The sequence below is a fragment of the Paramormyrops kingsleyae genome, chromosome 4 (genome assembly GCF_048594095.1).
Source record: "Paramormyrops kingsleyae isolate MSU_618 chromosome 4, PKINGS_0.4, whole genome shotgun sequence".
In the NCBI taxonomy this organism is placed as follows: domain Eukaryota; kingdom Metazoa; phylum Chordata; class Actinopteri; order Osteoglossiformes; family Mormyridae; genus Paramormyrops; species Paramormyrops kingsleyae.
The window spans coordinates 2825359-2850626 of NC_132800.1; the positions used below are offsets into that span (position 1 = coordinate 2825359).

Genomic DNA, 25268 nt, shown 5'->3' on the forward strand with positions numbered 1-25268 from the left:
GTGGTGGTGGTGTAATGGTGTGGGGGATGTTTTCTTGGCACACTTTAGATGTCTAAATGCCACAGCCTACCTGAGCATTGTTTCTGACCATGTCCATCCCTTTATGACCACCATGTACCCTTCCTCTGATGGCTACTTCCAGCAGGATAATGCACCATGTCACAAAGCTCGAATCATTTCAAATTGGTTTCTTGAACATGACAATGAGTTCACTGTACTACAATGGCCCCCACAGTCACCAGATCTCAACCCAATAGAGCATCTTCGGGATGTGGTGGAACGGGAGCTTCGTGCCCTGTATGTGCATCCCACAAATCTCCATCAACTGCAAGATGCTATCCTATCAATATGGGCCAACATTTCTAAAGAATGCTTTCAGCACCTTGTTGAATCAATGCCACGTAGAATTAAGGCAGTTCTGAAGGCGAAAGGGGGTCAAACACCATATTAGTATGGTGTTCCTAATAATCCTTTAGGTGAGTGTATAGTCACATATTACAGATAAAACTGAACACAAAAGTACTTCATTTTACCTGAATTGTCTTCGGTTACACTGTGTTCTTCAGTCGCCTGACTGGAAATCACTGGAGACACGCCACAGTCCACGATGTTACTTCTGCACGTATTTGTGGGCCTGTGGCCCAAAACGGCGTCCAGTGCCTCAAACCATGTGTTGGTTTCCCTGTCGGCGCCACTCCTGTTATTGTGATCTTTCAGTTTTCTGTAGTCCTGCTTCAGTTTCTTGATCTTCAAGCGGCATTGTTCTGTGGTTCGCGTGTGTCCCATGTCTTCCAAGCGACTTGAAATTATGGCAAATACTTTTTTATTTCGAGTCGTGCCATCCAAATCCCGCTGGATCTGTTCATCTGACCATATGGCGATTAAAGCCTGCGTTTCCTCATTCGTCCATCCTTCCATATTACTTTTGTATAGTTTTGTTTCAACTGCTTTCTGCTACTTGTTCGTATGTTTCTCACTGTTCGCTGTGTTTCAAAAGATGGCGGTTGTATTTTGTATTTCAGCGGCAGGCTATTTGCATAACCAATCGACAGCAAATACGTTTGTAAGTCCCACCCCAAAGTACCGAAGTACCAAAGAAGTACTGGTACTGGTACTCGACCGGAAGTAAATGGAAAAGCGAAAGTACCGAAAGTACCGTACTTTGTGCGGTGGAAAAGCGCCCTTAGTTGCTGGAGGCTGCCGGGTGAGGAATCTGAAAAATGTTCAGTGGCTGGGCTGGGGGCGGGACACCTGATTGGATGGTGAGGCTGCAGGTGGGTGAGGGAAAAAGCAAGGAGTAGGCTAAGGTGCATGAAATGTGCCGGCGGCTTCTATACGCGTCAACTACGAAAGGGCTGATTCTGGCCGCCTGTGGTCCGACCGCTGGAAGTGTTTGCCGGTGCTTTGGTACCGATAGTGTGCACTTTACTTCAGTTTTTCTTTAGTGCTACGTGCGCTTTTTCTTTTTTGGGTTTGTTAATTGTTTTCGCTTTAGTTTACTCATTCATTCAATTTAGTTTTCTTTTTTTTTCCCGTTTCTCCTCTTCCCAGCGACGCTGCTGTGCTTGGGGGGGGGAGGCTGTGTTTGGACGTTTTGTTGTGTTTGGTTTCATTATTTAAGCCGACCGGGTCCTTTCTCTTTTGCCCCGTTTCCCCTCGTTTTGTTTTGTCTTTTTTCTGTTGTCATGGCTGTTCAGCAGCCTAGCACGTCGCGTGCGGCCGAGGCTGCATGGGTGTTGGAGGGTGGAGAGGAGGACATGAATGTTACGGTTAATATGGAAACTGACGTGCTTGAGGAGCTGGTCGGGGTGGACGACCAGGGGCAGTCAGAGTAATTAAGAAAAGAGGGCGGCAGGCGCGGCAGCAGCTACGCTGGGAGCTGCCCCCAATAAGGTAAGCAGCAGTTGGAGTCGGTGGTGGTGTTTCCCCACCTAAAAGCTATGCTGGGAGGGTGGACCAGGTTGGTCGGGCGCAGCGGTGCACATGGGCACAGGGGTACGGGCAGGTGTATTGCGGCAGGCTGGGGCTCAGGAGCTGTGGGGTAGCGGCTCTGGGCCGAAGAGCCCGTATACCAAGGAGGTCCACGGTCTTGGTGGATCTCAGTGCTTTTGAAAATGTCCCTCTTTAGAAGTTCTCAAGGCTGTGTTGCTCCTGATTCCTGAGCGGGCCTTGATCGCTGCCTGCCCTGTCCCTAATGTTTGCGTGGAGCTCACTTTTACTGAGCCCGCTTATATTGAACTCATTGAAGGTGGGCTCGCTGTGCAGGGGAAAGTGTGCCCCGTACGTCACCTGTGCCAGACGTGTGCCTGGTTTCATTCCTGCACCTGCCTGCTTATGTGCCCGACCAGGCAATATTAGATTGGCTCTCCACCTGGGTGCGGTTCCCGGCAGGCGTGGTGTCCCTGCCCTATAGTGTATAGTTCGACACAGCAGAGGGACCCCGTTATATACCCCGTCAAGTTATGCAGAATGTGTTTGCAGCCTGGACATGTCCTGGCGGACTGTCCCAAGTACCTCTGCCATGTCTGTGGCGAGTAAGCATTGGTCCCAGCTCCCACTGGACAGCGAGACTCTCTGACATCTGGATGCCCTGGGCCGGGGCTCTTTTTCTACCCTGCACGTGGCAGACTCTCCATCTCCTGGCAATAAAATGCAGAAAGGTAAATACAAGACCAAGCATTATGTCCTGCCCCGGTCTGGGGCAACTCGTCAGGTCCCCCTGCCCAGTCTTTCCACCTCGCTCCGCCAGCAGGAAGAGAGGAGACAGTCTGTGGTGGCTTTAGCAGCCATGCGTGCTGCGAGCCTGGGTCCGGACGACAGTGCCCATTTTATGTAATGTGCTGTTTCCCTTGTCTTGATTGTATTTATTGCTTATTTATTGTCATTGTGTATTGAGTGTACTTGTTTTATTGCGTCACTGTCGTCCCTCAGTGTCCCATCACCCTGTTTTAGTTGTATTAATTATTATTTATTCATGTTTTTTTTGCTCCCTTTATTATTACCCTTTTATTGTTGTGTTTACCTTGAAATCGCTCGCCCATTGGGCAGCTTGGGGGTGGTTTGGTTCTGGTGGGGAAGTCCCGCTTTTAGGTACTGATTGGTTTTAGCTTGCCCTGGTTTTACCTGTTTTTAGTGTGTCCTGTGCTGCCTGTTCCAATATCAATGACAATGACTCTCACCTCCTTAAATGCTCCCAGGCTAAGGTTAATTTTAAATGTGTGTAGGGACTCCTCTGTTATTTGTTTGCAGGAGACTGGGTGGGGTGGGGCTTTTATTGATCAGGTGCAGGACGTATGGTCGGGCGATGTCTTCTCCACCGCCTCTGTCAGGCCAGGGACTGCCGGTTGGGGTGTCGCGCTGCTATGTTGCAGCCCCCACATCGAGTTTCCGTCACTGCTGTACTCGGATGGTGAGGCTCCCGCGGATCGTAATCAGTTTCTGGCAGACAGTCACTTTTTGGCACAACAGGTGTTGGTGACATCGCCACTGTAACAGACAATGGCTCAAATTTTGTTAAAGCATTTAAAACATACCAACATGTTAGTGAGTCAGACGATGATGAAGAAGAGGCTGAGGAAGGCATAACCTTCACTGATATCACAGAAGCCCTCTCCACTGTGAACGAGAAGGACAACCAGCAGACACTCCCCCCACACTACCGCTGTGCATCACAACCTAGTTTCTACCAGTGATGTTGAAAAATTCTTAACTGAAAATACAAACACTACAGCTGTATATAGGGTTAGCATTGCTAAATGCACAGCTCTTTGGACCAAAGCAAGTAGATCAACAGTTGCATCAGAGCATGTAGAAGAAGTCAGCCAAAGAAAGCTCCTGGTGCCATCATCCACAAGGTGGAATTCTTTTTTTGAGGCTGTTTCCAGGATCACAGAAATCCCCATGAATGATCTGAATCCACTGTGCAACAAGTTAGGAGTCGAGTGCTTTAATGAAAAAGAGAACCAGTTCCTGATGGAATACTGCACTGCAATGAAGCCCCTGACAGCTGCACTGGACATCCTGCAAGGGGATAACTGCTCCTATGGTGCCCTTATTCCAACACTGGAAGTCCTGATGACAAAGACTCTAAGCACTAAAGATACATTCTCCAGGATGAAAGCTGGCCTGCCAGATGTCATTGTAAAGGTATGTCCCATGCATTATCTAATTACTTGTAGACCAAAAATATATTAAAAAAAAACATTTATATTCAGTAATTTTTAGCAATAGTAAAGATACAGCTAAATATTATATTAAATATTTCTTTGAAATGTGTATTTTCAGGCCATTCAGACTCGTTTTGCTGATGTTCTTGAGAACAAGGATGCCCTCCTGGCTGCTGTTAGCTGTCCACAGTTCAAGCTTCGCTGGGTGAGGGATGACAGAAGACAGCGGCTGAAGGAGCTCCTCATTGCAGAGTGTGGTACAGTTCCTCCAGTAGATGGTAAGACTGTGACAGTACCTACTCACTGGGTTAAACCAGGTGGGGCATGGACTTCTACGAGTTTGGGCCAGACACTGATGAGTCCTACACTGCAGAACAAGAAGTCATGGACTATTTGCGATGTGGGGGATATGAGCTTCATACTCTTAACCAATTCCCAAACAGCACCCCAACACCATCTAGTGCACCTGTAGAGCGCCTCTTTAGTTTAGGTGGGATAGTTCTCACACCAAGGAGAAATAGGTTGTCTGACCGGAGATTTGAGATGCTTCTTTTGATGCGATACAACCACTGTTTTTCATCCTCCAATCCCATTGACCCAGAAAATTAAGGAGAGGCAAGTTCAAAATGCTTTACGAAGCACAAGTTATGTTAGTTGTGTTGGAAGGTTTATGTTGCAAATTCTTGACATTCTCTCTCAAACCTTCTAGTGCTGCCTTAAGAATTTTTTTTTTGTTATAAAATATGATTTACTATGCAGTAGCATTGTTTACACATTCTAACTGGAAGAAAGAAATTCAGGACTTTTTATTGTGACTTTCCATTGGATTACTTTTTATGGAAGTAATCATAAATCAGTAATTAGATTACTTTTGAACTGAGTAATTAGTAATCAGTAATCGGATTACTTTCCCAGAGTAACTTGCCCATCACTGGTCATAATACATCACTCTCAACATGCTGGAAATTGACAGACAGCCATGTTTATGTTACTGCCATTTATCAGGTATTGTAGAAAAGGCTGTTAAATAAGTGTTTTGTTTAATTGTGCAGTGTTCTGAGCAGGCATTATTTCGGCCATTGGAGGCGTCACGCAGGACCCCACGTTGGTTTTTTTCCTCTTCTTCGCTTTCCTTTGGGCTGGATGCAGAGTTCAACGTAGTTATACAAAGTTTTGTTGGGTTTATGGTGTAGTTGTGCGTGCATGCTGAGTAAGTATGCAGTTCATTCGTACCACAACTAGGCTTTGTAACTGGAGCAAATGCTTATTGTTTTATACGTTTGTAATTTAAAATAAACATATCGCGCTGATCGCAGTTCGCGTTTTGCTGCGTTAATGCCGCTCAGTTTTGAGTATTGTATGTTTATTTTCGTTTTGTAATACAAATGGTTAATATAATTTTATATCTATATTTGTTTAATGTTTGTAAAACTATGTTACCCGTGAGCGGTAGTTATATGTTGATTCCTATGTTTTTATTTCTGTTTCAGTAAACCACAATTGCATAATCCCCCAACGAGTATCCGGACTGTTTTATGGGTGGTGTGTTAATGCGCTACTATCCAACTATAGGATAACCTGTCAAAAGTAGGCAAACAAACCCAGTGTTCTAATCGGACACTCTGTAAAGGTTACCACCAGGAGAGAATCGGCGACTCCCTCTTTTTTTTTTTAGACAACACTCTTTTACAGGTATATATATCCATAAAAACTCAAGTAAATATCTGTTAATACTGTAAACCTTTGTGAACTACTGAAGGAACAAGTAATGAATAACACAAATGAAACACTAATCTCATGTTTGCTCATCATTAATGAACCGTGACGCATCATGAATAGTGACTATATTTATTGTTAATTTGCTCATGATTTCTGCTTCAGTAGTAACTGAGTTATTACTATATAATTTGCACCCTGTCAAGTAAAGGTGCCGAACAATGTTTTATAAATGACCTTTTCCTTATGAGTCTTTCCTGCCTGACAGAACACAGTTTTTCCTTTCCCCTCCTATTCAGAAACCACAGTCCTTACTCCAGGTTCCACTTCTATCTCAGTGACCATCAAGCCTTCTGCTCCTGGATCGACCCCCACAGGAGTGAATGATAAGGAACAGAGGTTAGTATTCAACTCATCATGCTACAGCGTCTGACTGATCATACAGTAATGGGAAAAGCATATTAACTGTATGAAAAAAGGACATTGTATCTATTTTCTTTCTTAATTATAGTATCCCTGAGACGGCATCCCATCCAGTCTGAGCCCCTGCTTTGTGCCCTCTGCTGCTGGGGGTAGACTGCAGGCCTGTTTGGTAGATGGATGGATGGATTTTACAAAACAGTATAACATATAATCTAATAAACTGGAATGCACATGGTGTGCAAGTACTCATTAGCTGTATAAAGGTTCACATGCATGGTGATTTTTGTCATAACAGTGTAAATACACAAAAAATAAATGTGCATTTGCTTCACTATGACAAGACGTTGTTGGGCATATTGCTTTATACACCAAATGTGTACCAGTTATGTGCTTCCCTGCTAATAATCATACTGAAATTGGTAGTTTAAATTCTCCGGTTATTTTCACACTCTTGGTTAATATCTCCTGTTCCTCTGTCAGAGTACATTCACTGCATTGTTCTTCAGGTTTAAATGTGATACGTGTGACTGACAGACACAATGATGTATTATATGTCTGACAGGTGGGAGCAGGTTCTGGATGCTGTACTGAAAGCTGGGACTGGTGTGTTTTATCTGATTTGCACCATCATCGCCATTCAGCTGCACTGGAGCTCCTGTAGAAAGATGGGACCCAATCAGAGAGAAGCAGAGGGAGGGGCCAATACACCCCACGGGTCTTAGGGAATTGTGATTAAATATACAAGCTCAGTAATGCTTTTTAAAATGATTAAACAATGATTGAACAAACTTCAAGGATGGATTGTTTAGTGGGGACCTGTGCAGCCACTACTTTGTACTTTGCTGCCACCTGCTGGTTCAATTCACATATTTGTCCTTCATTATGTTCAACTTTCACTTGGCTGTTTTAACGCTTAGCAACATCTAATAATAGGTCAATAATGAAAGTAACATTGAGCCTTATTACATTGCTTATAAATTCTGAAATATATTTTATTTTTTCTGATTTAATAAATGCTGATTTAATAAATGCTTTATTTTACTGTGGTTGGTAATTAGCAGAAATGAAGATTTTTTTAAAATAAAAGAAAACTGTATGTGGTTTTCAGGTCATGCTTCCCCATCACAGCCCACCAATCAGTGACCTTCTCAGTGTGTGATGTAACAGACGAAAAACCAGGACCACCCACTTTGCAGCAAAAACACAGCAGCTTGTCTCAGTTGCAGCAGCCGATACATATCAGATAAGCCGGAACAAAGGATGTGTCACAAGTAAAAGGATATCATACACCAATTGGTCAAAATTAAATGAAAATATCTTTGTATAATATATTTGTTTCTGGTTTAGCTCCCATTAAATGACAGTAAGTCGAACTGCTGTCTGTGGTGCTGAAAACCTGGATCCTCAAATTTCACATTAAATATCTTTAGCTGATTTAACTGTAACCCTCTTATTTTGTTGGCAATTTTGCTCTGTTAAGCATAAAGAGGCAGGGATAGAACGGATTACAGTGGGTTACAGGTGAATTAAATTAGTTATTTTTATTTAAGAACCAAAAAGGCTTTGGACAGTTAGAACATCTTTGGACAGTTTAAGATTAAGATTATGATTCTCTATATTGATCCTGGGGGAAATTCTCGTGCAGAAATCAGCAAGTAAATAGTGCACAGATTAAAATACATTTAGTGTGCGAGAGCTGAGAAATACCTGGACCCCAGAAAAGCACAAACAGGAGAAGGAAAAAGGATTAGCACTGAGATAAATATGGCTGCAACAAACACAACACACAAAATACTGTGTCACTATATTGCAGCAATTTCAACTGATGAAAATTTAAAGTAATATTTCCGATATGGGATATTTAAGTAATAGTGTTGTTCCCAAAACTGGAAATGGACAACCGGAGTGAACATTTAAAATAACAACCAGAGAAAATATTTGTTTTTCAGTCAGTGGAATTATTAACACCAGTTCTTGATAAACAATAAAACCACCGCAGTAGTTTACTGTAAATGTAAACAAATGATTTACTGTAAAATGGCAGAGTATTTTCTTGGTTTGTTTCCTTTATCTGACTTTTCATTTGAAAGACAAAAACTGCACTGGTTTATTTTAAATATTATGATGTGTATATTATTGACCTGATATCAATTTTTCCATTTGTTAAATATCACAGTTCAAATCCAGTATATGGCAACACTGGTATCTGTGACACTTAAGCTTTTATTTTTAAAAATACGCTGGAAAATTAGCATCAGTAGCACCCCTGTCTGGCTCGTACTGCCTGACCTGACTGAAAGGATGATTAATGGGTGAGAGATTGTAAGATATTGTAACAACGGAGGAGACAAAATTAGATAACAGAAAAAAAATGCTGGAAAGGAATGTGGAATTCATCCCTCACCTGAGTGAAAGATTTTGGATGAGCACCCTCCCATATATCCACCAGCGAAATAATACCTAGCTCTTCCGACATTCTTTTTTTCCTTAAAGAAGTTGCTCTATGGCTTAACTGTTTAAATTGCCACTTTGCTGGTCATATTTTAATGTAGGTTTAATCAGAATGTCCATTAATTTTTTTGATTCTCTTTTTCTCTGGGGAGCACAGGCTGTCCACACAATGTGTTTTAGTCTGACGTAGGAGAAAGTAACAGTCTATAAAATTTAGAGTAGTAATTATAATTCTTAGAGATGTTGTGCTTCTGTTGCCTTCACGTTCAAAAGATGAATTTGTCCTGCGATTGAAGCACAAACACAACAAGAGGGTGCTCTTCAGAAAAGAATACTTCAACAGTAACTAAAAAGTCTGATAAAAAGTCTAAAGACTACTTGTATTTGTTAAGAAAAAGTGACAGGATGATGAACAAATATTATGGCTTTATTAAGGGTCCAAAGCATTATAGTGCTATGGACCATTATTGTTTTTCTTAGGAGTATTTATTATTTTTCTGCCCTAAAACTGAATGTGCAGCCTAAACCGTAAGACCGAGGCCAACCAAACTTGGTAGGATGATGTCAATTCCTACCCACTACTCAGACCCTCCGACCCAAATCAGTCAGTCAGATTTTTGACCAATATCTCCTGTCCTGTTAGAAAAAAGAATTTCGATTGTAGGACTATCAATACAGGCAGATTTTCCCTACAACTTTCAGAGTGAAATTATTAGGCTCTGCCTACTTATATTTTTTTTCTAATTTGCATAATTTACAAAACTTAAAAGTCCTACATTATCTGACCAAATCAGACAAATGAGATGTCAAACCGATCAGTCCTTTTATTAAAAAAGTCCGACATTTCTGTATCATACAGCCATCTGCCATGCCCAAACTCCACCTAAATTTGGCCAGTTTCAGTGTGACTGCTATAACTTCTCCTTCTGCCTTGGCCTACCTTAAACAAACTTAAAATCCTACCTCCCTGCTCCATTCTGGGAACACCATACAAAGCAACCTGCATTTAGTCAATAGGGGGTGCTACAAATAGCTAATTTCAATATCTCCTGAACTGCTTGGCCTATCCAAGTGAAATTTGGCATATGTCTACTATGGCCAAGCCTGAAGTCTGATCCATAGTATGGCAGTCATTAGTCATACAATGGTGGCCATAATTAGCCAATGAAAATCAAGCATGCATTTGACAGGCCTAGCAATCACCAATGTCAACTAAATCTGGATGATCCATGTGTCTACAGACCCTGACCTCACCCTGGTAAGGACACCCCAGTCTGCCAAATGGGGGCGCTACAGTGACAACTTTTGCATTTCTGCCTATTTCTCCAGAACTGTCAAGCCTACAGTTGACATTTATTACCAGGCCAATTCAGTATGACATGCCAAATCAAACAACATTTAGAACTTGGTTCTCCATCTTTGCGTTTTTGCACAATTTATATAGGTCTGAAAACAGGACTTTTCGTTAACCTCCTAGGATTTTCTCCCAACCTACATAAGTCTGGTATCATTTAAATCAGGAGACAGTCCTTATATATAATTATTAAAAAAATCCTAAACTTTCTGTAAGGTTCGGCCACCAGCAACACCCAGACCATACAGGCACCACACCCATTTCCACCAGACAGCTGTATCTCAGGCCTGCCTCAGCTCATTATTACCAAACTTGAATATATCCTGTAGGACAGTACTGGGGAAGGGCTCTCCAAATTTTGTGCCGATTGGTCAAACGGGGGCGCTACAGCAATGTAACATGTCTGTACAAACCTGGAAAACCAGTGCAACTTACATTTTTCTCATTTCTGTTCCAGTCACATATTACTGCTCAAAATCCTTTGTACTCCAAGTTCTCTGAATCATGCTAAATCAAGATATATGTACCGTCCAATGACAATCATTTGCAGTCCCTCGTGAAGTTTAAAAACTCCATAAATGACATATTCCTATAACTCCTACAATGTCCACCCCACCTAGGTCATTCTGGTAGTAGGTCAATCAAGACATTACCCTTATGGATAATTTATAAAAATAACTGACCTACCTGTACAGTATGGCCACCAGCCACACCCAACCTGTACCATTTCCATGCTCATTTCAATCAACGACCGTAATCTCAGCTGTGCTTCAGCCAATCCTCACCAAATTTGACCGACTAATGTAGCACTGGATCCGAGACAGACCAACCAACTTTGGTGCCGATCGGTAAAACAGGGGTGATACAGCCACTGTCCATATATGTCTAAGATTCACCTTCAAATTCAGCTGAAATGTCCATATTTATCATAAAACCTTGAAAGGATTGTTACTTTTCCCTTCACCTGAGTCCATATTTTTAATTTCCTTTCATTTTTCACCCATTTGCCTCGTAGAACATTATCAGATTTCATTTACACATGGGAAGGCCTGAAAGTATTGAATAGCTTTTATCAAATGGAGCGCTGTCTCCACCTGCTGGCCGCACCATTTCCATGCCCATTTCATTCAAACACCTAAATCTCAGGCATGCTTCATCCAATCCTCACAAAATTTGACAAACTTCTGTGTCACTGGACTTCAGACAGACCCTCCAACTTTGGTGATGATGGGTGAAACGGGGGCTCTACAGCCACTGTCCAAATATGTCTAAGACCCACCTTCGGTAATGCAGCTGAAATGTCCTTTCCCTTCATCCAAGTTCATATTTTTCATCCATCCATCCATCCATTATCTCCCGCTTATCCGAGGTCGGGTCGAGGGGGCAGCAGTCTCAGCAGGGAAACCCAGACTTCCCTCTCTTTCATTCACTTTCATTTTCCTGCCATTTGACTTTTAGAAATGTATCAAACTTCAATGATACTTCAGGCTGTGTACACTGCAGCAATTACAGTTTTATAATAAATTAATAAATTAGAGTCAGTGCTCCATTTCAATAATGCTATTCAATAATTTCAGCCTTTCTCCGGTCTAATTGAACAGCCTAGAATAGGATATAGCATGATATTACTACTGTTACATGCATAAGTCCCACAACTCAGCACTTTGTTAAGAATATGCAACACAGCCTATGTTAACACAGGCAGTATAAACAAAGCAACCCTGTAACATCTAGACTTACCAGATCAGGTATGAAGGTGCTTAAATCTATCAACTACTCAGACCATAGGACCCAAACCATGCATTCAGTCAGGCTCAGGCACTCCACCACAGGGTTCTACATTCTGTCCTACATTTGCTGACCTGTTAGACCGACACTCAACAATCTCCATCCTCATTTCTATCTACTACTCAGACCATCTGACCCAAACCAGTCCTGTTCTGTCTGACATCTGCTGACCTATAGTTCTGTCTGACTTGTTAGTACCCTCCTCTACTGTTTGTCCTACCAGGACGATCATCCTATGCTTTGGACCCGTTTGTTACTGCCTGCAGTTACTAGTATTGAATTTGTTTCTTTCATATGGCAAATTACCAATCCACAAATCCAAATGCACTCCGAAAATACGTAACATATTGTAATAACCAGCAGAGGCAAATGACGAGAATGCTTATTGTGGGTATAAACGCTGGGCTTTCATTAATAACCCTAAAAAGCTTAATACGAGTATTTAACAAAAACCAGATAAGGGAAAGACAAGGTCGTCAGACGCCGGACTGTAAGGTACACACACGGTGGGAGATTTATACGAAGCTAAGGACACGCTACGATCGGGCAGCGTTCACATAAGACACGGGCAAACATACATGTAACTGCCAGGAACAAGTCATAACAGTAACTACAAATAACACCACCACAAGGGGGCTATTTACAATGTCCCAGCATGCTCAGCGAATCTCGCAGGCGATACAGTATCAGTTTAAGTTGGAATAATGTAGGTATGTGAAGAAAATTTTCAAACTCAACTAAATGAAAGAGCTTGAATAAACAAAGACAATGACACCAAAATCACTCAGATATCTTAACAAATAAGGAAATCATTGGCAAAAGAAGTTCGCTAATTAGCCATATTTTTTAAAATGGAATTTGTGTAGAAAAATGTGACCAAATACCTAACTTTTTATATAAAAACGCTTGTAGTTTCCTTAATAATCAAGATATCTCAATGAAACTTTCAGGGAACGTGTATCTCTTTATATTCTTCAATCTGAAAGAATAATATATATTCCAAGTATGTCCTTGGTCTGAAATAAAATTGATACAAGGTGAAGACTGGAATGGTGTATGAACAGGCGCCGTGTTGGTTTATCCCTGGGAACAGAAAAGTCATAAACAAAGAATAATGAAGACTGTCATTGACAAAACAGAATGTGCCTTACCTAACACATCATTAAGTCATTGGCAATTAAGTCTGCTGCCAAGGCATAGGGGGACATGTCATAGTCAATGGCGTCATCATATGTCTCATCCTGTGACCAATATGCCACGACATATTTCTTTTTCTTGGATTTCAAGCGTTCTATTTTTCCATTGTACATGATCTGCTGATTTTCCTCGTACCAGAGATGGCAAATGTGGTCACCAACACATTTTCCTGTGACAAGGTTTGTGACCTGCTCCAATTTGTCATTCTCAAGATCTGGAAAATTTGTAGCTAATTCCTCAGCAGGAGTGTTTTTCAGTCTTCGTTCCAATTTGTTTCTTTCTGTTGTCTCCTTCATTTGCTGTTTGTCTGCCTGCCTTTTTGCCATTTCCTTCATTAGGTCCTTCTGCTTTAGTCTCTTTGTTTTCCTTTGCAGTTGCCCCAGTTTTACAGCCTTCTTCAATATGGTGTCTCTTTTGTCCTTGGGCATTGCATCAAGATAAGCAACTGTTTTATTCTTCTGGGCCCTCAACTTAGATGAGAGGAAACACAGGGTGGCATTTGGTGCTTTCTTCTGTGCTGCACTAAACATCCCCATGATTTCCTCAGCATCTATGTTGTACGTCCTGGCAGATTTGGTCTCCTCCAACAATACTTCAGTGACATCAATTGTGAAGTATTTCTGATACTGACGATCAAGGACTTCAATGACAGCAGCAAAGCAGGCTTGCATCATTGTGGAAAACATATTGGTATCTTCTGGAGGTTGCTTCAGTGCTTGCAGTGTGGCATCAGAGGCATCCAGTTTCTCTCCAAAGAAGTCTTTATCCATCGTGAAGAGGTCCAATGATTCGTGAAGGCTCTTGAGACGAGAGATCACACCTTTCACCAAAGAGATACCTTCTACGTGATCTGTATGGTCATCAGTTCCTCTATAAAACTTCTTCATCCATGGCCCCGTTAAAAATTTGCCAATGAGCCCCAATACGTGGATTTGAACTTGTCCTATCATAGAATTGAAGTCTTTCAGAATGGCTGACCTCAGACCACCACATGCTGTACCCTTCTGAAGAAAGTCTCTGAACTTTGAACGATATAGGTGCAGGGTTCCACATATATGAAACAACACATGCAGGCGGTTGCCCCGATATCGGGGCAGTAAGCCACGTGGCAAATTTTCTCTCTCCAGGAATAGAATGAAACCTTTGGGGTCCCCTTTGCCGTCTTTATAGCGCATCTTATTAAATCCCAACACAAGATTTCCAACGGTGCAATCTCTGCCAAACAGCTGTTTCCCTGTTGCATCCTCACATCCCTTCAGGGCAGAACGAGTCTTGGTGGCGATAGAATCTAGGGGGTGCAAGTGGCAGTTAAGTTCGTTTAGGTCCTTGTTCCAGGCTTGATTCACCAACTGTATTGCTGCATGGTTTGCGGCACATCTATCGGTAAGTGTGTTCGCAATATTGGCAATGATTTTCTCTCTTGTTTCATTATAATCCCCATCAAGGAAATAGGAGTGGGTCGAGGCAAGATTGTTTATAGTCTCACAGATATGGTCACTGTAGTCATCAGCCGTGCCCCCATGCAGCTCATCTATGGCAGCTGCGAAGCAATCCTTCACTGTTGTAAAATGAATACTGTTTATGTGTGTGCCCTCTTGGGTAGTGGCATCGAAACCCAAAGTAGTGTTGGCATTTTGAAGAATTGCCTCAGCAGTTTGGAGTTCTGCTATGGCACCCAGCTCTCGAACCATATTTTCTACACTTGATCTGTAAGTAATTTGCTGCAGTGTCAGATCGTTGCGAATGGAAAATTTCTCAATTAGTTTTGGAATATTGTTTGTCGGAACTTGGTTTTCTATAGCATCAAAAACCATCATCCTCATTTCTGAATTGTATGAATTCCCTCTTGACTTAGTAGCTTTCAACTCACTTTGCAATTCATGAACTTTCTCCTGTAGAATGAGCCCATTATTATGCAACTGAATTATTTCATCTTCCCTTTCAGCCAGCTTTCTCTCCAACTTCACAATTTTCTCATCAGTTTCGTCATCCTTCCAAGCCATCTTTTCAAATTTCAAAGACTTCCTAGATTGCTTATAGTACTTTTTCAGTTGAGTATTTTTTTTGGTTAGTGAAGAAATTGTTTTTTGGGCATTCAAAAATTCACCTGCTTTGGCTTTGTAATGTTCAATTTGCTTATTTTTTCTTTTAATTTTCTGATTCAAAGTTTTAATTGCTCCTTTATTCTTTTGTTTCATTCTTAAGTTCCTGATGGCAATTATTCTATCCCTCTGCATTTCTAACTGACTCTTCCTCATATCACGCAGACTTTGCTTCAGCAATCTACAGTTTTTACACTTAGCAAGCTGCCTTGTCTTCAGTGGTGACTTTGACATGATGTCCTTGACCAATGGCTTCTGGCTAGGCACTTTCACATGCACATCATCTGGAGGCTGACAGGGAAATTTGTCTTGGCAAATATTGGCAAATGTCTGAAACTCTGTCTCCTCGGAAAGCGTTTGAAATTTTTCTAGTGTTCCTGTCACAATCCTCTTTACCCCAGCATCCAAGAACTTATACAGGCGTGAATCGGTTGAAGAACCTGTCGGTATAAGTGGCAGTAACTCCTCTATAGTCCTTGCTCGGATTGAGTTACACCGACATATGTAAAGGTACAAAACATGACCATTTCGGACATCACCATCTGAGGGTAGCTGGGAGAAGTTGTTCTGTAGGTGCTGCTTTCCAATTCCAGGTTTTTTGAGTGGGGGAGGACACCGTTTCTTCTTGGGAGGCATCACAACTGAAAATTAAGTGCAAACAATGTATTAAGTGTATTAGTCACAACAAATACATGTGAATACCAAAAAATGATAATTACTAGAGGCATTAACCTCAATATCCAAAGGTGGAAATGCTGAAAAAGAAAAAGCAAAGAGGCTGAAAACAGGAAAAAAAGAGATATCAACAATAACCACGTGGTATTTGTTTTGTAAACACCACAAACTGACCAATCAGGAAGCTGACTGAGGTCACGTGACCATGATCGCTTCAGATTTCCGATGTTAGCTGCTAGTGAATATCTCTAATCTTCTGCTTAATTAAATGCGACTCAGTGGATATAATCATCTTTTTCACATCTTAAGATGTTAAAAAGCAACTTCAAGTTGTTATTTCCCTAATATCATGGCATATTGATGCAACAAATCACTGATGAACATACAGCAGATTTCAGGATTTTTGGCCCGTGACGATCCTGTATGCTGCCGGTCCTGGTCAGTAAACTTTTTTTCTGATCCATAGAAAGCTATGAAACTGCAGGATTAGAAAGATGAAATGATAAACAATATGTCGATTTAGCTTTGAAAAGCGTCACTTAATCCTTTGTAGTGGTTTTTGTATGTTGAAATCGAGTGTATTTTTCAACATTTCCGGAAAAGGTCTAAATGTACACAGAATTGAAAAATTCAAAACGGAGGACGAAGAGGGGTTCCCTATCTATGTTATCAGTGGGAATACCGCGGAATTCCGCAATGCGATACAATAAGAATGCGTATTTTCCGGGGTATACCCAGCGCTCAGATGACCCGTGGCCTGTACTACGAAGCGGGGTTACTGGCTTATCGGGGTAACTTGTTGGATTTAATGTAGTCTGGGCAAAATGTAAGTGAGCGAATATGAAGTCCATTTAAACTGTGGTACCTTAAATCAGACAAGTTACCCCGATAAGCCAGTAACCCCGCTTCATAGTACAGGCCACTGATGGTGGAACAGGAATCTGGAACAAAAAAGGCGGCCATGATAGGTCGCGCTCTTCACATACCTAAATAATGCCTTGAAAAAATAAACTGTAAAAAAGAAAGGCCACTATGGATTTCACAGGAGAGCCTGTGCAAGTGTACCCTCAGGTCACATTAGCAAAACTTTCAGTGGCTTTACGAGATAAACGTATATAAATTGCCCATAAAACTCTCCAAATTTCATCAACAAGTTTTGCTAAATTGGAAATTAATGTTTAAACATAACTTTAGCCCCCATAACGTTCCATTGTGGAATAATAGGGTGATATTGAATCGGGGGAAATCTATGTTTATGGAAGAATGGATGACAAAACAGATTTGGTCTCACACATATAATGGATGAAAATGGAGATATACTCGAATTAAACAGGTTTAATGAAAAATACGGCATGAGTTGCTCATTTGAGATCTTTAAAAGAGTTTCACAGAATATCCCAATAGCTCTTATCAATGTGATAAAGAACAATATTTCAAATATACCAATTCCAAATTTGCATAAAATTTAATTAGATGGTCTTGACTGTCACGTTCGTGGACGAGCGGTGCAGGTAGGCGAGCAGGGAAGCAGGGGAACGGAGCCAGGAAGTCGGGTTGGACGGGGTTTATTCGAGGAAGACGGGACCGGGGAATCACAACAGGCAACATTACAATGACAAGTCTGGGGAAGACTGACTCAGATGAGGACTAAATACACAAGACAAGCTAGTTAATAGGACACAGGCGATCACAATCAGGGCTGAACACGAGGTAACGAGGTGGGCGTGGCACACATTAGGATCGAACGGAGCAGGGTGTGACAGAACCCCCCCCCCGAAGGCGCGCACACCGGGCGCGCCAGAGGAGAGGCGACGGACGAGACGAACCGGGAAAACAGGACCTGGAAAACAAAGCAGAACGTCAACCAAAAACAGGGAACAGAACGGAGACGCAGAACAAGAACAGGGACGAGATGAAGGACAAGACACAACACAGAACAGGGAAGGCAGACAGGCAGACAAGGAAGGGAGACACAGAAGGGGAGAAAGGAGGAACAAAAGGGCCAGGAGTGAAAGAAGGAGACAGAGAGGGACGAGGAGCAGAGACAGGTGGGACAAACGGAAAGGGAGGAGGAACAAGGGGAGCACGAGGGAGCCCAGGCGGGCGACGGGCAGCGGCCGGAGGGGCCGCAGGGGAGAGGGAGGAGGGAGCAGGAGGGGACCACCCAGGGGCCAAGGGAACGGGACGAGGGAGTGACGGAGGGGACACGGAGGGAGCAGGAGGGAACACCGGTGCAGGCAGGCCAAAGGGGGAAGCCGCGGCAGGCGGAGGCGCAGGCGGAGGCGCAGCCGGAGCCGGCGAAGGCACCGTCCGACGCCCAGCCGGAGCAGGGGGGCCCGGAGGCGACCGACATGGAGCCGGAGGCGGGACCGAGGACCGGCACCGAGGATCCAGGGGGGGACCCGGGCGCTGCCATCACGTGGCCAGCAAGGGGCACCTCGGAGGGTACCTCGGGTGTGCGACCAGCAGGGGGCGCCTCGGCGTGCACCTCCATCGTGCGGCCAGCAGGGGGCGCCTCGGCGGGCACCTCCATCGTGCGGCCAGCAGGGGGCACCTCGGCTGGCACCTCCATCGTGCGGCCAGCAGGGGGCGCCTCGGCGGGCACCTCCATCGTGCGGCCAGCAGGGGGCGCCACGGGCAGAGCGGAGGCAGCTGCAGGCGTGCGACCAGCAGGGGGCGCCTCGGCGGGCGCCACCGTCACGTGGTCAGCAGGGGCCGCCGCGGCGGGCGCCGCCATCACACGGCCAGCAGGGGGCGCAACCGCGGCCACCTCGGGCAGAGCTGCAGGCAAAGCGGTGGCCGCAGCAGCAGGTGTAGCCGCTGTCTGGGCAGGTGGGTCAGGCAGGACAGGCGGGTCAGGCAGGACAGGCGGGTCAAGCAGAGCTGCTGGCAGCGTGGCAGCAGCAGCAGCAGGCGGTGCCGCGGGCAGAGCGGCGGCATCAGCAGCAGGCGGTGCCGCGGGCAGAGCGGCGGCATCAGCAGCAGGCGGTGCCGCGGGCAGAGCGGCGGCATCAGCAGCAGGCAGCGCAGCCGCGGGCAGATCCGGAATATGCAGGTCCGGATCGGACAGGTCCGGAGCAGGCAGGAGGGGTGCTGAGCGCGTGGGCGCCGTCCCTTTAAGGGCTTTGGGAACCTGGGGAATGCCGTCTCTTACGGCGCGAATTCCGCCTTGCCCCAGACGCTCCGGCCGATAAAAGTAAGCCTCCATCGGAGGTGGCTTCTCCGGATGGGAGCTGGCCAGGCTGGTAGCGGCGGTGTCGTACCAGGCGGGCAGGAGAGAGCAGGCTCCCAGGAAGAGCGATGGAGTCTCTTCCTGCTGCTTCTCCCTTCGCTCGGTGAGCCGGCGCTGTAGCCGACGGAGGCATTTCCGGGCTTTGGTGAGTGGGTACTCCTGTCCAGATGGGCGCTCCTTCTGGAGCAGGTCCCTGCCCCGGCTAGCCTGCTCCAGGGCTACAGGGTCCTCCTGGACCTCGGGCTGGGATTGCCAGTACACGAAGACTTGCAGCAGTCCGAGCCGGTGGTGCTCGGACTGCTGCTTCGTGCTTTCGGGGAGACTTGTCATTCTGTCACGTTCGTGGACGAGCGGTGCAGGTAGGCGAGCAGGGAAGCAGGGGAACGGAGCCAGGAAGTCGGGTTGGACGGGGTTTATTCGAGGAAGACGGGACCGGGGAATCACAACAGGCAACATTACAATGACAAGTCTGGGGAAGACTGACTCAGACGAGGACTAAATACACAAGACAAGCTAGTTAATAGGACACAGGCGATCACAATCAGGGCTGAACACGAGGTAACGAGGTGGGCGTGGCACACATTAGGATCGAACGGAGCAGGGTGTGACATTGACCGTATTAATGAAAAGTGTAATAATCAGTTTTTGAGGAAATATTTGGTTAATACCTTATATCCAGGTAGGACAAAACACTCAATCATATTTAAAGATTATAACAAATCTGAGATTTCAGTAATTAGATCCAGATATTTAAAATTTCCAATCCCCCCCAAATTTAAAGAAGTTCATTTTAAAACTACGAAAAATATTTACCCCTCTAATGAATTTATGAGAGAAAGATTTAAGTTTGTGGCAGACAACTGTTATATTTGTAAAACAACTTTGGAAACTACAGAGCACATGTTTTATGGGTGTGTTACTGTCCAAAATTTATGGAAATCTCTCCACGTCTTAATATCGTCCTGGTCTAGAAATATTGATTTTTGGTCTTTTCAGAATATTCAAATTGGTGTTATCCTTAAGGACAAAAATAGTGATTTTTTGGTAAACAATCTGATCATTATAACAAAATATTACATTCATAAATGCCGATATGCTAAATTCCCCCCTTCATGGCCTGCTCTTAAAAACGAGCTATCCCTGTTGTGTACATCTCTGAACTTAATAAATAAGCCCCAAGCAATTAAATTGCATACATTTTTAGAGGAGTTTGATTTTTCTTAGCCCCCTTATTTAAGTTATATATCTTGTTTATAAAACTTCACCTCTAAAGCTTTCATGACCCCCCTTGTCTCCCTTTTTTCCTGCTTTTGTTTCTTGTTCTCTATTATTTATTTATTTTTATTTTTTCTTTTTTTTTCTTAATATATATGTTTAATTAAAATTATTGTTGGTTTGATTGTTAAATACCAACTTCACCGTTGCAATGATGTATTTTCTTTAAATTAAGGTAAAAGAAAAAGGAGGTGTGACATAATGTGATGTAAGACACATGTTTCGCTTGTCTATGTGAGATTGTCATTGTCATTGTTCTAAATAAAGTTTATTGGGAAAAAAAAAAAAAAAAAACGAGAAAAACGTACTGTAGCGCCTGCGGGGCGCATGTCTCAGAATGCTCCGCGTGCAGTTGTAAATAGCCCTTGTATTGTTGCTGTTATTGTTAATGGTTATATTTCCTTAAAATGTCGCGCGTGTGTTTTCCCGTGTTTGCGTGTACCCTGTCCGATCCTCGTGTGTAATTAGCTTCCGTATATCTCCCACCATGTGTATACCATGCAGTTCGGCGTCTGACAGCCTTGTGTTTCCTGTCTCTAATTGGTTAGATGCTCGTTGGGTGCCTGATGTGTTACTTTTCAAGGCTATCAATAGAGAGCATGTTTTCCCCGACAAGCAGTTGTCGTTCTGTTTCTTTACTCCCACGATTTCTCGATCAGCCCGACACCGCAGTATGAAGAATCGGAGTCAGAGTTCGCTATGAAACTATAATTTTAACTGCTCAAAGACGGATGTTCACAAAACATTATTATGAAACGTTACCTTCCAGTACTATGTTTAGAAAGCATGAATCTCTTCCATGTTTGTTCTTTTAAAAAGGACAGTGACACACTGAAAGCATGGAGTCAATTCCCAGTCCCACCCTGTCAGATTCAGTGTTTGACCACCTTGTAGTCAAAAAGGGCTAATGCAGGCACAAGTTAAAAACATTTTTATTTGCTTAAGCCTATGACGTTCCTTGTCCATAATGTGCTTTGTTTTTTGTCTGTTTACCTTACCCTATGTAAGCGTGTTTGAGGTCCAGAAAAATGATATATAAATAAAATGTATTATTATTAGTAGTAGTATTATTATCTCTCCATTCCCGATCTATTTCTGAACTGCACATTTCTCAGGCTATCTCTCTCACTTAGATGGCCTTTACAGTTACACTGGCGACTCTAGAACTACCTCTGGCCTGCTGTAAATGCCGATCTGCAAAATAAATAAATAAAAAACCTTAACTTACCATTAGCTGAGTTAACGGTAGCGTCCCGAACTGACGCTTGCGTATCGAAGGCAGGACTACAACCACGTGTTCCGGAAATTTAACCCGGAAGAACAAGTGAGAGATCGAACAGACCTGGGGCGGACGTCTGTCACTACCGAAAATGTACACCCAGAATTGACTAGATGTGTTATGACGAGGTCTAGAGCGTCCGCACAGGTCAGCCATCTTACCACAGGCTGGCTTTCTGGCGGGATCATTCGAACCTGAGGTAAACGGAGGTAAGGTAAGTGACCTGCACAAACGTTAATACTCTTATCTCGCTGAAATCTTGATGGATTTACAAACTGTGTGTTTTCTTACAAACATTATTAACGTGGTTATAGTTCTGGATGCTTGAACATGTTGAAATCGCAGCTTTTCTCCTCGAAAAAAAAAATGACTTAATCGTGCAGTTTAGTTGTGTATCACGCCTAGCTAGGCTACTAGCTATCCAGTAATTTGGGGCGAGGCAGAATTACGCTTTCTTTTCAATATAATACACACATTATAAACATGATTTAACTGAATTTACACATGATTTACTGTCTGGTTGGTTTGTTAAAACGTCTTACATTATGATTTCTACAGGAAATTGCTGACAAGATGCCAGACTTTTGTGCCGCCTATGGCTGCTGTAACCGCCGTTGTCTCGAAACGAGAACCCGAGGGATCACCTTTCACCTGTAGGATGTTACAATATTATGAATTATTTTTAGGATAATCGTTAGTTACTTAGTGGAAGTATGTACATATTACATAATAGTATTGCTAGATTGTTGTTGAGGTTTAGAATATTTTGTTTAACGTACATAATCACTGAATGTTTGAATATAGTTTGTGTGTTTATCTTATTCTTGAAGTACATACATACATGCTTACATACAGTTACCCCAACATATGATAATCTAGGTGTTTGCTTGTGTCCTTGGCCTTAAATGGAAAGATGGATTTAAAATGTTGACAATAATTGATATATCTGGGTACATTTCTCACTTTTGTAAGGTTTCCCAAATCCAGAGAGAGGAGGAGGAAGTGGGAAGTTGCCCTAAGAAGGGACGGTTTTGCTGCCACTGACAGGACACTGATCTGCAGTGAGCACTTCAAGACCGAAGACTTCGACAGGACCGGGCAGACTGTGCGGATTAAAGATGGTGTTGTGCCATCCATTTTCAGCTTCCCAGCACATCTTCAAAGGGTATGTCTATCACTGACCAAAAATAATTTAAGGTGTATAAGACTGATATATCAATATACACGTGATTAAATGTGATCCGTTTTTGTTTCTGCAAGGTATACAATTTGTTGTTTATTACAGCACATTTAGACACTCAAAACTACTTTATTTTAGTCAGTAGCAATAAGAAGCACAACAACTTCAAGACAACTAGAAGACAACCTGCCAATGGACTTGATGCCTGATGTAAGTATTTGCAAGTGAAATGTCACAACTAATGATAGCATCATATAGGTAAGGGATAATGTATAGAATGCCGGTCATTATTGGGAAAATAAGTCCCGACAGGGTGAACAGGACCCCGACACACAGCGGAGGGACTTATTCCCAATAATGACCGGCGTTCTATACATTATCCCGCTTATTACACGGCTACTTTCCAAAACGAAACAATAAACTCTCCACGATATGACTCTTTAGCCTACATAGCCTAGGCTATAGCCTATTTGTTACCATTCATCGTGGCTTTTGCTGAGAAACAAATAGATTACAGTTTTAACATAGGCTTGAATGTTGGGAAGGCCCATTCAAGTGAATGGAACTTTCTGCAGCCCTCTGAAAAGCCATGTAATAACTTGTAATATTAAATCCTTTATCTTGGTGGTACCCAGAAAGGTCTATGATGGTGTTAGTAGTCTATGAGCCCAGTATTATTTGAGGTGGTACTCTGGAAAAAAAAAAAAAGGTTTGAAAACTACTGGCTATCTCACTTTCTCTGTCACTCCTACACTAGAATGAATAAACATTTGTGAACATCGAAACTACACCCAGGGGTAGACAACCTTTACATTTTGTGTCCAGAGCCACAACACATATTTTTGCCTTACAAGTGGAGAAGCCTATACAATTTCTTAAAAGTATGCTGTTGTGTTGTCTGTTGAAGAACTGTAGAACCCAAAAATGTATTCAGGCTCGCAGAATTGAGATTGAATTGAAGATTGAATTCTTGAAAATTTTTTTTTATTATTTTGCCAATACAACAGGGAGCAACTGCAGAGAGGAGAGTGAGGAGGTTGAGGCACAAGCGGGAGCACAAGCTGCAGGCCACTGAGCACTTGTATGCATTGCCTGCTTCCCCTAAGGCTATAAAGGCCAAATTGCAACAGGCCTTAGTGAGACAGAGGAAACTGCAGCGGGAGAAGAGTAATGCCTTGAGGAGAGAGAAGAGGGCCAAGAACAACCTGCGACAGAAACTCAACAAATCAGTCCTTTTCAAAGGGTATTAGTCCAATGTGGGTCTCTGGTGGGTCTTCCAGTGAGGATGGACACTGGTTACAGCGGCCCTCACAACCCACCCCCACCCTCCCCTTTCCCGTGAGGATGAACACTGGGTTACAGCGGCCCTCACAACCCCACACCACCACCCCACCCCTTTCAAGTGTGCATATTGTATAGTTCTCTGCAAACCTATGGTGGCATCATGCCTTCAGTGTGCATATTGTATGTAGTTCTCTGCAAACCTACGAGCAGCCTGTGGTAAGATGGCCGCCATATGCGGACGTTCGACTCCATTGGCCAGCAACGCAGACGAGACATCTAGTCATTTTGTTTTATGAAAGAATTTAAATTGTATTATGGCTCCTTAAGGACTTTAAAAGATTGGAAAAATGCACGAATCCTTAGTCACCGAATGTCTAAGTTGCTCCTATTTTGATTTTTGTTTGATATGTGCTCAAATAAGAATTTATTTTTAAAATCTATCCTTTTTATTTAATTTATTTTTTGCATGGATTTTATTTTTTTTTTCTCTATGTGTGTCTTTGAAATACATCTAGTCATTGGTTACACCTACCGAAAATGTAACTTCCGCTACTACGCATGCGCACTCTTGCGACTTCTGGAAGGAGGCGTGCTATTTTTACGGCATTCCATCACATTTCATCGTCTGTTGATTTTTGATAAGAATGTCGACAGCGAGAAGAAAGACAAGATTTAACCGGATAATGATGGAGTCCTTCGACTTTAAAAGATTTTATTCCGCATAGGCCTTTAATGCCCAACGTGCTTCAGAAGGAGCAACGTAAAATACAGGGTATGGCCATCAATTTTACAGTCAAAGGTGACATTACTTTAATGTTACCATTATGTACTACTCCCAGTTCGATGTGCTGTGAAGTTACTTAAACTAAGCCTGCTTATTTTCTCCTTAGTCATTTCATTTCTTAATTGTATCAGTGTAATTCCCACACATTCGTGTCAGTTATGGCAGCTGTGTCTTGTGGTGCTAAATAAAGCAAATTATATTTGTTTCTGACAGACGACCGATTGTTTTTTCTTGGGCCAAACCGCACAACATAAACATTGTTTATGTTGTGCAAATAAAAGTTCTTAACTATTATTTTGGTGTGATTTTTTTTTTTTAGAAAATGCTGTACATATATCACAGCCCCTTGATAAGCAATATGG

At 43.0% G+C, this 25268-nt stretch overlaps 3 long non-coding RNA genes across 6 annotated transcripts in view; 2 read left to right on the forward strand and 1 right to left on the reverse strand.

The window, feature by feature from the left end:
• Positions 1-25200, forward strand: part of LOC140588666 (uncharacterized) — a 146906-nt gene extending 121706 nt beyond the window's left edge. Inside the window, exon 2 of the long non-coding RNA XR_011989815.1 lies at positions 25063-25200. This is a non-coding gene — a long non-coding RNA (uncharacterized lncRNA). The remainder of the gene's footprint in view (positions 1-25062) is intronic.
• Positions 728-7364, forward strand: LOC111838735 (uncharacterized). 4 transcript variants are annotated; one of them, XR_011989793.1, is made up of 6 exons: positions 728-3409; positions 3874-4146; positions 4285-5376; positions 5657-5858; positions 6182-6281; positions 6394-7364. It is a non-coding gene; the product is annotated as an uncharacterized lncRNA (long non-coding RNA). The 4 variants fall into 4 exon arrangements; XR_011989792.1 differs by having other exon boundaries at positions 730-4146; positions 6158-6281; XR_011989791.1 differs by having other exon boundaries at positions 731-4146; positions 6394-7363.
• Positions 12843-21689, reverse strand: LOC140588653 (uncharacterized). The gene is made up of 2 exons (XR_011989796.1): positions 21608-21689; positions 12843-15838 (listed from the first exon to the last, which is right to left on the reverse strand). It is a non-coding gene; the product is annotated as an uncharacterized lncRNA (long non-coding RNA).
• Positions 25201-25268: the final 68 nt, after the last annotated feature.